At 47.4% G+C, this 11,796-nt stretch overlaps 1 non-coding gene and 1 pseudogene across 1 annotated transcript; one reads left to right on the forward strand and one right to left on the reverse strand.

Annotated features, from left to right (window-relative positions):
- Positions 1–1,374: 1,374 nt before the first annotated feature.
- On the forward strand, positions 1,375–1,527 carry LOC111724312 (annotated as a pseudogene).
- Positions 1,528–8,722: 7,195 nt separating this feature from the next.
- Positions 8,723–8,915, reverse strand: LOC111724320. Its single transcript, XR_002772637.1, has one exon. It is a non-coding gene; the product is annotated as a U2 spliceosomal RNA (small nuclear RNA).
- Between the last annotated feature and the right edge of the window lie 2,881 nt (positions 8,916–11,796).

The following is an 11,796-nucleotide window of genomic DNA, read 5'->3' on the forward strand; positions in this document are numbered from 1 at the left end:
CTACTTACTCGCAAATCCATACATCTGACAAAACTTTCTTGAACACCATATATGTATTTCCAACTCTCTACTAGACAAGTTAACATCAAAATGTATGGAGACAAAGTTGTTCTTAACAGTCTCTTAACCTCCTGGATATCTTTATTGAGACATACCCCCCCCCCCAAGTATATGTTCCACTCAGAATGCAATATTTTTGCATTCTTCTCAAGCCTCTTCTATTCTCCATCTGTCACCATTCAACCATTCACCTGAGGCCAAAACTGGTGGTCACCCAGGAATCCTTCCCCTCAGTCATCTCCTACATCCAATGAGACACAAACTCCTGACAGTTCTCCTGGAAGGCTCTCTCAAGCTCGGTGTCCCTACCACCACTCCCACACCTCTGGTTTGTGTCTCTGTCTACACAGTCCTCAAAGGGGGCTCCTCACTGGTCTCCTAGGCTCCGGTGTTTTTAGTTGCATCCTCCCCCTGTCATCCTCTGCATGATCCTCATGCAGGGTCTCCAGGAGCACTTTTCTGAAATGCATATCACTCCTCTGAGAAGGCTGTTAGTAGCCCCCAACTCATAGGGTAAAATCCTTACTCCCTGGCATGGCCCCTTTACCATATGGGTCTCCTGCTAGCCTCTCCCCCAATTCTACCTCCCTACCCAGCCTTCCCTCCTTCAGTAGAATTCTTCAAATGCCAGCTGTTTCACACCTCAAGGATCTTGCATATGCTCCTCCCCTGCCTCCAATGTCCTTCCTTCTCCCCTCCCTCCCATTTTGTCCATTTTGACATTTACTAATTATCTGGCGCACCACCTTCTCTGTGAAGGATTATATGTCTCTTCAGGCTGAATTGATCACTCTCTTTTTTTGCCTCCATTGAACTTTGTAGTTACCTCTCTCTGTGTCTCTCACTCTGTATTTTACTTTCCTTCCCTTATGTCTGTCTTCCTAGCTAGGCTATGATTACCTGGAAGGCATGGACTATGTCTATAAACTGTGGAGTAAGGAGTAGGGAGGAGACCAGACTCTACCTCCTGTGGTGAGTTTACAGACTATTCAGTTCCTTTAGCTAAAGCAATTGGTTAAGAATGCTTTGGCTATGGGGTGCCTGTAGCTCAGTGGTTAGGGCACTGGCCACATGCTCCAGGGCTGGTGGGTTTGAACCTGGCTGGGGCCTGCTAAAACAAACAGAAAAAAGTAGCTGGGCATTGTGGCAGGTGCCTGTAGTGCCAGGTACTTGGGAGGCTGAGGCAAGAGAATCACTTGAGTCCAGGAGTTTGAGGTTGTTGTGAGCTATGATGCCATAGCACTCTACCCAGGGCGACATAGTGAGACTCTGCCTAAATAAAAAAAAAAAAAAAATTAAAAGAATGCTTGGGCTACTTTTGCACAGTGGCAGTATCATAGCCAATGAGGTTTATCCAAGGCTCTATTGTAGCTAATTGAAAATCCTCCCAATATGCTGCCATGATGACTTGAAATATAGTCAGCATTGGCAATTTCTTTCTTTCTTTCTTTTTTTTTTTTTTTGAGATAGAGTCTCACTTTGTCATCCTTGGCAGAGTGCCCTGGCATCATAGCTCATAGGAACCTCCAACTCTTGGGCTCAAGCAATTCTCTTGCCTCAGCCTCCTGTGTAGCTGGGACAATAGGCACCTGCCACAATGCCCAGCTATTTTTACAGACAGGGTCTCACTCTAGCTTAGACGGGTCTGGAGCCTATGAGCTCAGGGCAATCCACCTGCGTTGGTCTCCCAGAGTGCTAGGATTACAGGCGTGAGCCACCTAGCCTAGGCCGGCATTGGCAATTTTTGACAGTCTCTACAGAGACTGAATTTAAAAAATAAAAAAGAATCTTTGGGCTACTTTGAGGTTGCTATAAGTATGACACCATGGTACTCTACCCAGGATGACAGAGTGAGAGTCTGTCTCAAAAAAAGTGCTTGGGTTTATGGCTCAAGAGTTTGAAAGGTAGCTTCCTTCCTCCTGGAGCCAAAGTAGAAAGGCTAAGTATTAGGAAAGAGACCCAAACCTGCCACTGACCTGACACTGTGCCCTTAGTTTCCTCCTCTGGTTTTGTTTCAGTGATTCTACCTCTCTAGGCCCCAGAGCTGGAGCTCTCATGGTCGTAACTCCTAGAGCCCCTTCTTGGCCTGGCTGAGGTGAGTAGAGTCTTTTCTCCTCAGTTCCATGTGAGATCAGGTTGGAAGGCCTCCAAAGGAGCCATCAGAGAAAAACCAAGAAAAAATAAAAGGAGGAAAGAAAACAGAACCATAAACACTTTGAAATATAGCGGTGGGCTTGGCTCCCATAGCACAGTGATAATGGTGCCAGCCCCATATACCAGGCCAGCTAAAACAACAATGACAACTGCAACAAAAAAAATAGCCGGGCCTTGTGGCAGGTACCTGTAGTCCCAACTGCTTGGGAGGCTGAGACAAAAGAATCACTTAAGGCCAAGAGTTGAATGTTGCTGTGAGCTGTGACTCCATAGCACTCTACCCAGGGCGATACAGTGAGATTCTGCCTCAAAAAAAAAAAAAAAAAAAAAAAAGAAAGAAAGAAAGAAATACAGAAGTGGACAGAATGAAGATGTCTGATTCTAATTTGTCACCCCTGTCTAAGAGAGCATATTCAAGAGTCAGTCACCTTCTGTCCTCATCCTCATCCAGGGAAAGGGCTAGGCAGGAGTCTTTATCCCACTCTAGGCAGCTGGATAGCTGAAAAGGTACAGTTCTTACATTGAGAGAAATGAAGCCCTCATCTTCTACAGAAGTGAAATGTCAGTCACCAATAGATTAGTGTGATTAGAAAAGGGAGGGGCCCAGGCTTGGCGCCTGTAGCTCAGTGGCTAGGGTGCTGGCCACATACACTGGGGCTGGTGGGTTCGAACCCAGCCAGGGCCTGCTAAACAACAATGACAACAACAACAACAATAAAAATAGCTAGGTGTTGTGGCCAGCGCCTGTATTCCCAACTACTTGGGAGGCTGAGGCAAGAAAATCACTTAAACCCAGAGTTTGAGGTTGCTGTGAGCTGTGATGCCACAGCATTTTACAGAGGGTGACATAGTGAGACTCTGTCTCGAAAAGAAAAGAAAAGAAAAAAAGGAAAAGTGAGGGGCCCAGACAAGAACCCGTAGACAAAGTGTGGTTTCCAGGCGATGCCTGTGGCTCTAAGGAGTAGGATTCAGCCCCATATGCCAAAGGTGGTGGGTTCAAACCCAGTCCCGGCCAACACCCTCCCCCCCCAAAACTGCAAAGTGTGGTCTCCAGTACACCTAGGACAGCATTTGCTTTATTCATGGATGGGTCCACAGTGACTGACAATTACTCACTGATATTCTCAGGAGTCTTGCCATATGTCAGCATTGTGCCAAACACAAGGTGAGCCTAAGTCATCCTCACAACAACTCTATGAAGTAGGGACTATTATTATTCCTAGTATAGATGAGGAAACTGAGTCTCCCAGAAGTGTGATTTTTTTCAAGGCCACAAAGCCTGAAAATGGCCAAGCCAGGAGTTAAACTCTGATCTTAACTTCCTTGGTGTCCTGCCTAACATACATAGCAGGTGATTGATTATTCAGTAATTGCTGATGGTAATAATAATAGTTAACATGTATTGAAAATTTAACAACCCACAAAGCACTGTGTTACATGGCATTATTTTATTCAGTAGGTAAGTACTATTATTATACTATACTCATTTTATAGATGAAGACACTGAGGCTTAGATAAATTAACAGCATTGTCCATGGCCCTGAAGAAATGAATGAACTGGGTAGGTGAGTGAACTGGGATACAAATCCAGGGGGACAGATAGATGAATGACCACAGGTACAGACAATCGCCCTACTAGCACCACTACCACAAAAAAATGAGAAGCCATTTCCTGGAAGGAGCTCTGACAAGGTGGCTAACACCTTGATCAAGGATCTGCAGGCTTTTATCAGATGTCCTGGCAAAGGCAGTTTCAGCCTGGACTGTTCTGCTAGGTTCAGGGCTAAACTGTACTCAGAATTGACCCTAGAAGACTGGGCCAGTTTCCTCCTTTTTCTTCAGGCCTCTGCAGAACACCCTTTCACCAGCTGTGTTTACTCACAATAGTCTGGCATTTAGAATCTGGTTTAGTTTGAGTCCCCCAGTATTCAGGATCAGAGCCTCCAGTACCCACCCCAAAGGAGGAATTTTGTAGATCTCTCAGCTGAATCCTTTGGCATTCCTGATAGGAATCCTTGCAGAGAGCCACCCTGTTGCTTAAGGAAAGAGGGAGAGAAAAGGGGAGGAGCAAGCTTTCCCTCCCCTCCTCACCCTCCCAGAAAGCCTGGCTGGCCACCTCCACCACCACCCCACAGAGTTTCTCACCTTCAGGCAAAGGCAGATGACTGCAGAGCTGGGGAGCAGAACTTAACTGAGCCCTCCAGGCACAAGCAAATTCCAGCAATTAGTATTTAAGGAATGTGAATCCCTGAGGATGAGGGAGAGAAAGAGACAGTGGGAGAGGAAGGCTAAGATGTTCAGAGATGCAGCGATAGAGATGGAGACAGTTACTAGGAGGGGTTGCAGGAGAGACAGAAGAAGAGGAAGTGAAGGAAGAAAAGAAAAGAGACTGAGGTGGATGGGAGAGAGGCGGGGAAAGGGGGAAGGGAAGAGATAGAAAAAGCCAGTTGCTTTATTCATGGCTGGTGATATTATAGACTGAGTGAAAATCACATTATCGTAATGGGAAAGTTAGAGTTGCTGAGATGATGCCCTGAAGCCTCTGCGCTGATTGGGGTGTGATTGCTATCTGTATTTATATGTAGAAAGCAAAGTTCACTGCCAGTTCAAGATGGTGGCGGCTGCTTTATGCAACATAATTCTTCAGTAGGGAGACGCCCCGAGCAAGCTGAGCACACCCGGCCAGGAGTGGGAACAGGAGCTGGATGGGGAGCGAACGATGGAGCAGGCGGTGGAGGCTTGGCTAGAGCCCAGCGGGACTACCACAGAGGACAGAGAGTGGGAACCTGGGGGGAGCCAGGGCAGCGCCTGATACCCAGGCCCAGCCTGGATCCTGGTGGGGTAGGGGTGGCTGTGGTGCGAGAGCTTGGGGACTATAGGATTCAAAGGAACCACTCCCACCATCTGCCCGCTCTCAGGCCACCCAGATTAAGTTTGCCAGGAATAGGAAGAGGAGTCCTGGGACACCAAAGTCAGGGCTGGGCTAAGCCTTCAGAAGTAACCCCCCTATCACCCACACTGTAGAATTCAGTGCTAAATCATACAATGAATGTCAGGAAGTTTTCATTTTTCTCCTATGACTATTTGACCCTTTTTTTTTTTGAGATGGAGTCTCACTATGTTGCCCTCAGTAGAGCACTGCAGCATCACAGCTCACAGCAATCTCAAACTCTTGGGCTCAAGTGTTTCTCTTGCCTCACTTCCCAAGTAGCTAGGACTATTGGCGCCTGCCACATGCCCAGCTATTTTTTTGTTGCAGTTGTGATTGTTGTGTAGCTGGCCTGGGCTGGGTTCGAACCTCTCAGCCTAGGTGCATGTGGCCCATGCGGTAACCACTGTACTACAGGTGCTGAGCTTATTTGATGTTTTTTTGATATCTCAAATTTCTCGATTTTTCGTTTCTTTTTTAGGGATCCTGCTATGCTGGTGCCTTACTTGAGGTCTGTTCTGCCCTTTTACCAGCCCAGTGCTGGGATGAATAAGGGTCAGTTCTTTTTGATTGGGGAAAGTGTGAGTTCTTACTTCCCTAGCATAGGCCCACAGGGCATCCCAGATTCCAAGCTCTGCTCAATCTAATTAAGCTCAGGCTTGGTGCCTATAGTCTAGTGGTTAGGCCACCAGTCACCTGCACTGGGGCTGGTGGGTTCGAACCCAGCCAGGGCCTGCTAAACAACAATGACAACAAGAACAAAAATAGTTGGGTGTTGTGGTGGGTGCCTATAGTCCGAGCTACTGGGAGGCTGAGGCAAGAGAAACCCTTAAGCCCAAGAGTTAGAGGTTGCTGTGGGCTGTGACACCATGGTATTCTGTCGAGGGCGACATAGTGAGACTCTGTCTCAAAAATAATAATAATAATAATAATTGAGCTCAGGCCATCCCTTACTTGACACTTGTTTGCCTCAGGACTTTCGTGGGAAAAGGGAATATGGGACTGGGCCTGGCTGTGGCCTTACCTTAGATATGCCAGAAAAAACACAGGAATGCCGAGTTAAATTTGGATCTCACATAAACAACAAATAGATTTTTAGTGTACTATAAGTATATCCTAAGCACTATTTGGTATATACTTAACTATTTCTTGTTTGTTCAAAATTAAAATTTAACTAGGCATCCTGTATTTTTATTTGCTAAATTTGGCAACCCTGCCCTACCCCCACCTTGCCCATTGACTTCAGGTTTTGTATTGATTTACTGTGGAAGGTAATGCCCCTGAAAGGAAAGAGCCAGATTCACCAATTAATAGTTTTGTAGCTATTAATCTCCTTCTTCAAGCAATAGGCAGTACCATGTTTCCCCGAAAATAAGACACCGTCTTATATTTATTTTTTCTCAAGAAGATACACTAGGGCTTATTTTCAGGGGAGGTCTTCCTCCCACCGAAATGCACTAGGTCTTATTGGGGTAAGGCTTATATTTAACAAATGCATAGAAATCCTGCTAGGGCTTATTTTGGGGGTAGGTCTTATTTGGGGGGAAACATTAATCCCTACCTCACTGGATGGTATCAAACACTTAATAAAATTGAGAATGTAAAATGCTTAGTCCACTATCTGGCACAAAATAAATGACCAAGAAACAACACAATCCCCTCACAAAGCTAGAGCTCCCAAGGCACTCAATAAATGACAGCTATAAAAGATCAACCCCCTTATATAAATTACCCTTCCTTCCCTTCCCATCTCTAACCTAGGCTTCTTGGAAGGCAAATAAAAGGTTTGTATTCGGATTCCTACCCTGGAAGCAACTACTTGAGTAGGGGGATCTTAGAGACAGATCTGATCTTAATGTGGGTCTCCCTGGTGGAGGCCCGACCTTGTAAGTTCTGCTTAGAGTTCTGAAAAGCTGATTGCAAGGGTGAAGCAAGCACTAAGAGTAATCCCCAAACCAAGGCTCATACATTTTTAGCTATTCTTCTAAGCTTCCAGAACAAAATTGAATCCATCCTCCTTTGCGCTCCCAAGTTTCCCTTTCTCCCAGGAAGATGGGGGGGCAGGGTAAGATGTGCTGCTTGGCAGAAAGTGGGACCCTGCCTGCCTGTGAGGGCCACAAAACAGACTATTTGAGCAACCAGTCTGCCCAGCAGTCATCCCATCAAGTATCAGACCAAATTGCTCTCCTCCTCTGGCAGAAGCTCATGTCCAGGACACATCAGTTGGAAATTAATGTGTCTCTCGTAGTCTCTGTTCTCCCAGTTCTCATGTCTCAGCCTCAGCTCAGAACCCACTTGATGGCCAGGCACAGTGGCTCAAGCCTATAATCCTAGCACTCTGGGAGGCCAAGGTGGATGGATTGCTTGAGCTCATGAGTTTGAGACCAGCCTGAGCAAAATGTGAGACCCTCCCTCTCTACTAAAAAGAGAAAAACTGAGGCAAGAGAATCACTTGAGCCTAAGTTGGAGGTTGCTGTGGCACTCTACCCAGGGTGACAGCTTGAGACTGTCTCAAAAAGAAAAGAAAAGAAGGCTCGGCGCCTGTGGCTCAAGCGGCTAAGGCGCCAGCCACATATACCTAAGGTGGCGGGTTCAAATCCAGCCCGGGCCCGCCAAACAACAATAATGGCTGCAACAAAAAAATAGCCAGGCGTTGTGGTGAATGCCTGTAGTCCCAGCTACTTGGGAGGCTGAGGCAGGAGACTTGCTTGAGCCCAGGAGTTGGAGGTTGCTGTGAGCAGTGAAGCCATGGCACTCTACCCAGGGGCTCAGCTTGAGGCTCTGTCTCAAAAAAAAAAAAAAGAAAAGAAAAGAAAAGAACCCACTTGATGCAGGAAGAGGTAATGTGCAAAATAAGTGTTCTGGAGTCCCACTAAGACAGCCCAGATACTGGTCTCACCTGTATGATCTTGGACTTGTCTCTCCTAGAAGGATAGGACTTGCTTTCTTCCCTCACAATAGGTGTTTCTGACTCTGAAAAAAATTTTTTTTTCCCCTGTCACCTTTAGTCCCAGAGAAGCTGGTGGCTGGACCCCAGCCATTGTCTCTGAAAGGGGATATGAGGTCACAGACCTCAGTGCCATGTGGATTATATAAATGTGAAGCAGCAAGATGCAGTAGGGAGTGGCAGGGTCTGTGCTGCACCTGGGAAACATGAAGGAATCCTGCCACATGTTTATTTTGAACACTGCGCTCATCAAACACCCAGGTGGGTATGGTTTGGTGTTTGGGCAACTCCCTAGTTTCTTCTTCTTTCTATTGACACACTTATATCTAGCCACAGGGCCACCAAACCTTGACACAGAATAGAGGTATCTCATATGCAGAGACATGCTGACTCATGAAGACAGAGTCATCCACATATATATTGGTATCAGACACCAGAGGAACAGAGAGTCTGTAAGGAAAGTACAAGGACACTCACAGGGGAGTGGCCCATCCCCCAGTCTGCCTTTCTGTTCACCTCTTGCCAGCTGCCCACCTCTCTACCTCCTCCTCCTTGTTCACCCACTGGCACCCAAGTCTGCTGCTCATATCATTTCATCCTTGCTGCCTTCTCTGGGAATGGAACTCCCCCTCTCCCCCCACCCCACCCCCCGGGAATGTACCTTTCCAGGTCAATGCGTGGAGTAGACAGAGCAAGCTCCCATTCCATTTCCCTGCTCCAAAACTCCATTTACTATATTGCCCTCAGATAGAGGACATATCAAATATTAAGTTAATTTAAGAACAGATACTATATTTGATCTTAGCCAAAATACTGAGAAGTGGTGTGAGTGGAACTCTGTAGAGCCCAGATGCTGTAAGTGGAAGTGCTGGGGGTGGGGTGCTCTGCCCAGTTGACCCTTGCAGTAGAGCCATCACATAGGTATCTGGGGACCCTTGGCCATACCCTGCTTTGATCCTCACAATAAGCCTGTACTGGGGCTCTGATTCTCTTCCCCGCTCTTTAAGGCTCACCTTTCACTCCAGAGCTCTGGTGTGAGCCTTAGCTCCTTTATTCAGTTACCACCTAAAAATTCAGGAATTTTACCAAAGCTTCTAGAATCTCTGGGTCCTAGAAAAGGTCAACAAAAGTTCATCTTTGCCATTCTCCTGCCTTCAAGCAGGGGTGATCCTCTTTGTGGGAGATAAGGGGCAGGAGACTGACAAGGAGGGCCTACACCCTCCCTTGGCCCTACTGAGTCTTGATATCAGAAAGCTGAATCCCAGTGATTTAAGTCCATATGTGTTAAGGATGCCATCAGGCCAGGCATGGTGGCTCATGCTTGTAATCCCAGCACTTGGGAAGCCGAGGCGGGTGGATTGTCTGAGCTCACAGGTTGGAGACCAGCCTGAGCCAGAGTGAGACCCTGCCTCTAAAAATAGCCGGGCGTCATGGCAGGCTCCTGTAGTCCCAGCTACTTGGGAGGCTGTGGCAAGAGAATTGCTTGAACCCAAGAGTTTGAGGTTGTGAGCTATAATGCCACAGCACTCTACCGAGGGTGACAAAGTAAGACTCTGTCTCAAAAAAAAAAGGATGCCATCAGAATGTGTAAAAAGTCCCTCCCAAGGATCACCTAGGCATCCCCTAACCTTCCAGGGTTCTTCCCCAGGGGATTGTGTGTGATAAAGCAGAAGCTCCAGACACAGAGGCCACTGATCCCAGAAGGATCCCAAGAGGGGATGTAGAGGCCAGGTTTTGTTCTCTTAGAGGTGCAGGGGAGAGTCTGAGGACCTCTGTCTTGGAGATACAAGTCTTTTGAGGATTAAAATGAGATATCTCCAAGGGCAGGAGGTTTGACTGGCTGTTCATTTATTCCGATTCCTTGAGGTGCCTTGGGCTTGTGTCAGTGCAGCTATGTTAGGAGATGCACATGTGTCCCTGATCCCAGCAAGAGGAATTGAGGTTTGACAGAGAACATTCTGCGGTGGCAGAAGAAAGAGAAATGAGGCACCTGCCCCAGGAAACCGCCTGTCCGATCAGAGAAGAGACAGCAGAAATTAGCGCCATGGCCCTGGGACAGAAAAAGGAGCTAATCTACTCAAAAGTTGAAGCCTGGATAAAGTGACCCCTGCCTGGGATGGATGTTGAAGGCATGTCTCTGAGGAAATGTCATTCCACTCCCCCAGAGGGCCCTGTAGGTGGTTGGTAATCCACCCGCTTTCCCCCTACTCTCATCTCCCCCTGCAATGCACACATACACACACATACACGCACATAAATCTTAATTGTGTCCAGGGCTTTTTACAGCGTTAATTAATCATATTTAGGGCTGTTTCCAGCTGTTGCTGAGGGAAAGAAGGTCCCACACGCCTGAGACTTAGGGTAAATCCAATCAGACGAAGGAATTCTTTGATTCTGGAGAAGCTGAGCATGGGAAAGACACCTTTAATCCCAGAGCCTCTTGGACCCATGCCTGCCACCTCCTCATCACTGCCCTTGGAAACTGATCTGAGCTGGGAGAGGGAGGGGTGGTGGAGGGGGCTCAGGGCTGTGCTGAGCTAAGCTGACTGCCTGGAGCGTTTCCTGAGATAAGCTGAGGGTTGACTGGAATCAGGGGTTGGGGCCTCTGTGCTGACTTGGAGCTTCTGCTCCTGTACTTTGGCCATTTACTGGGCTCAGGAGAGCCCATGATTCCTGAATAGCCACTGGGCCCAACAGTTATTACAGGAGACTGGGGCAGAACTGACCTAATTACAGCTCTGTACGACCTTTGTGGTCTAAGAAAGGGCCTCACCCAAGCTTTTCTGCTTTCCTGTGACTTCTTCCAAAATTTCAGAAGCATCTCTCAGTTCCCCTGCTTTCATGTGTCTCTCTATTTCTGGGCCTGCCTTTCTCTCTCTGCCTGGAGCTCAGGATTTTGATCTCTTCCACTGATCTCTGAAATCTTAGGGCACCTACCTCACAACCTCATGAAGATATATCTTAAGACAGAGGGACATCTTCCAGCCTGAGCAAGGTGAGACTCCATCTCTACTAAAAATAGAAAAACTAGCCTGACATTGTGGCAGGTACTTGTAGTTTCAGCTATTTGAGAGGCTGAGGCAAAAGGATCTCTTGAGCCCCTGAGTTTGAAGTTGCTGTGAGGTATGACGCCATGGTACTCTACCCAGGGTGACAGAGTAAAACTCTGTCTCAAAAGAGAAAAGAAAAAAAAAGATAGAGGGATATTTTGAAGGGAGGGGCCAGCCTGGCAGGTGCTAATGACCCCTTCTTGGTTTGTGCTGGTGGCCTCACCACTCATTTGGAACAAATACAGTATGAGGATGGGGATGGGGAGAGGAAGAGCAGCTGGCGAGGATGGGGACAGGAAAAAACTGTCTTATACCTTAGAGACCCAGATGGGGTTCTCTAAGGGTAGAATATGAGAGGGTGAAGGGCTGTAAGGCCAAACAGAGACTAACTAGTTGTTGCCCTATCCGCCCCCTGTGATGACCCCACCCCAGGATACCCCCTTGTTGGGGCCTCCTGGGTCCTGGCCTAACTGGGGCCTAAATAATTGAGGAGCCCCCATTATAGCCTTGCTGTTTCCTCACTGTCAAGTGTAAACGCTGCACTGGTCGGGTGGGGAAATGGGGCTAATTTGAATTGATAATAGGAAACGCAGGGAAAAGTCATCTATAGTGAGTGAGGAGCGAGCGATCCCTGAGCAGATGCTAAATCTTGTATA

This window comes from Otolemur garnettii, unplaced genomic scaffold (genome assembly GCF_000181295.1).
Source record: "Otolemur garnettii isolate 467f Iridium unplaced genomic scaffold, OtoGar3 scaffold00021, whole genome shotgun sequence".
Classification (NCBI taxonomy): domain Eukaryota; kingdom Metazoa; phylum Chordata; class Mammalia; order Primates; family Galagidae; genus Otolemur; species Otolemur garnettii.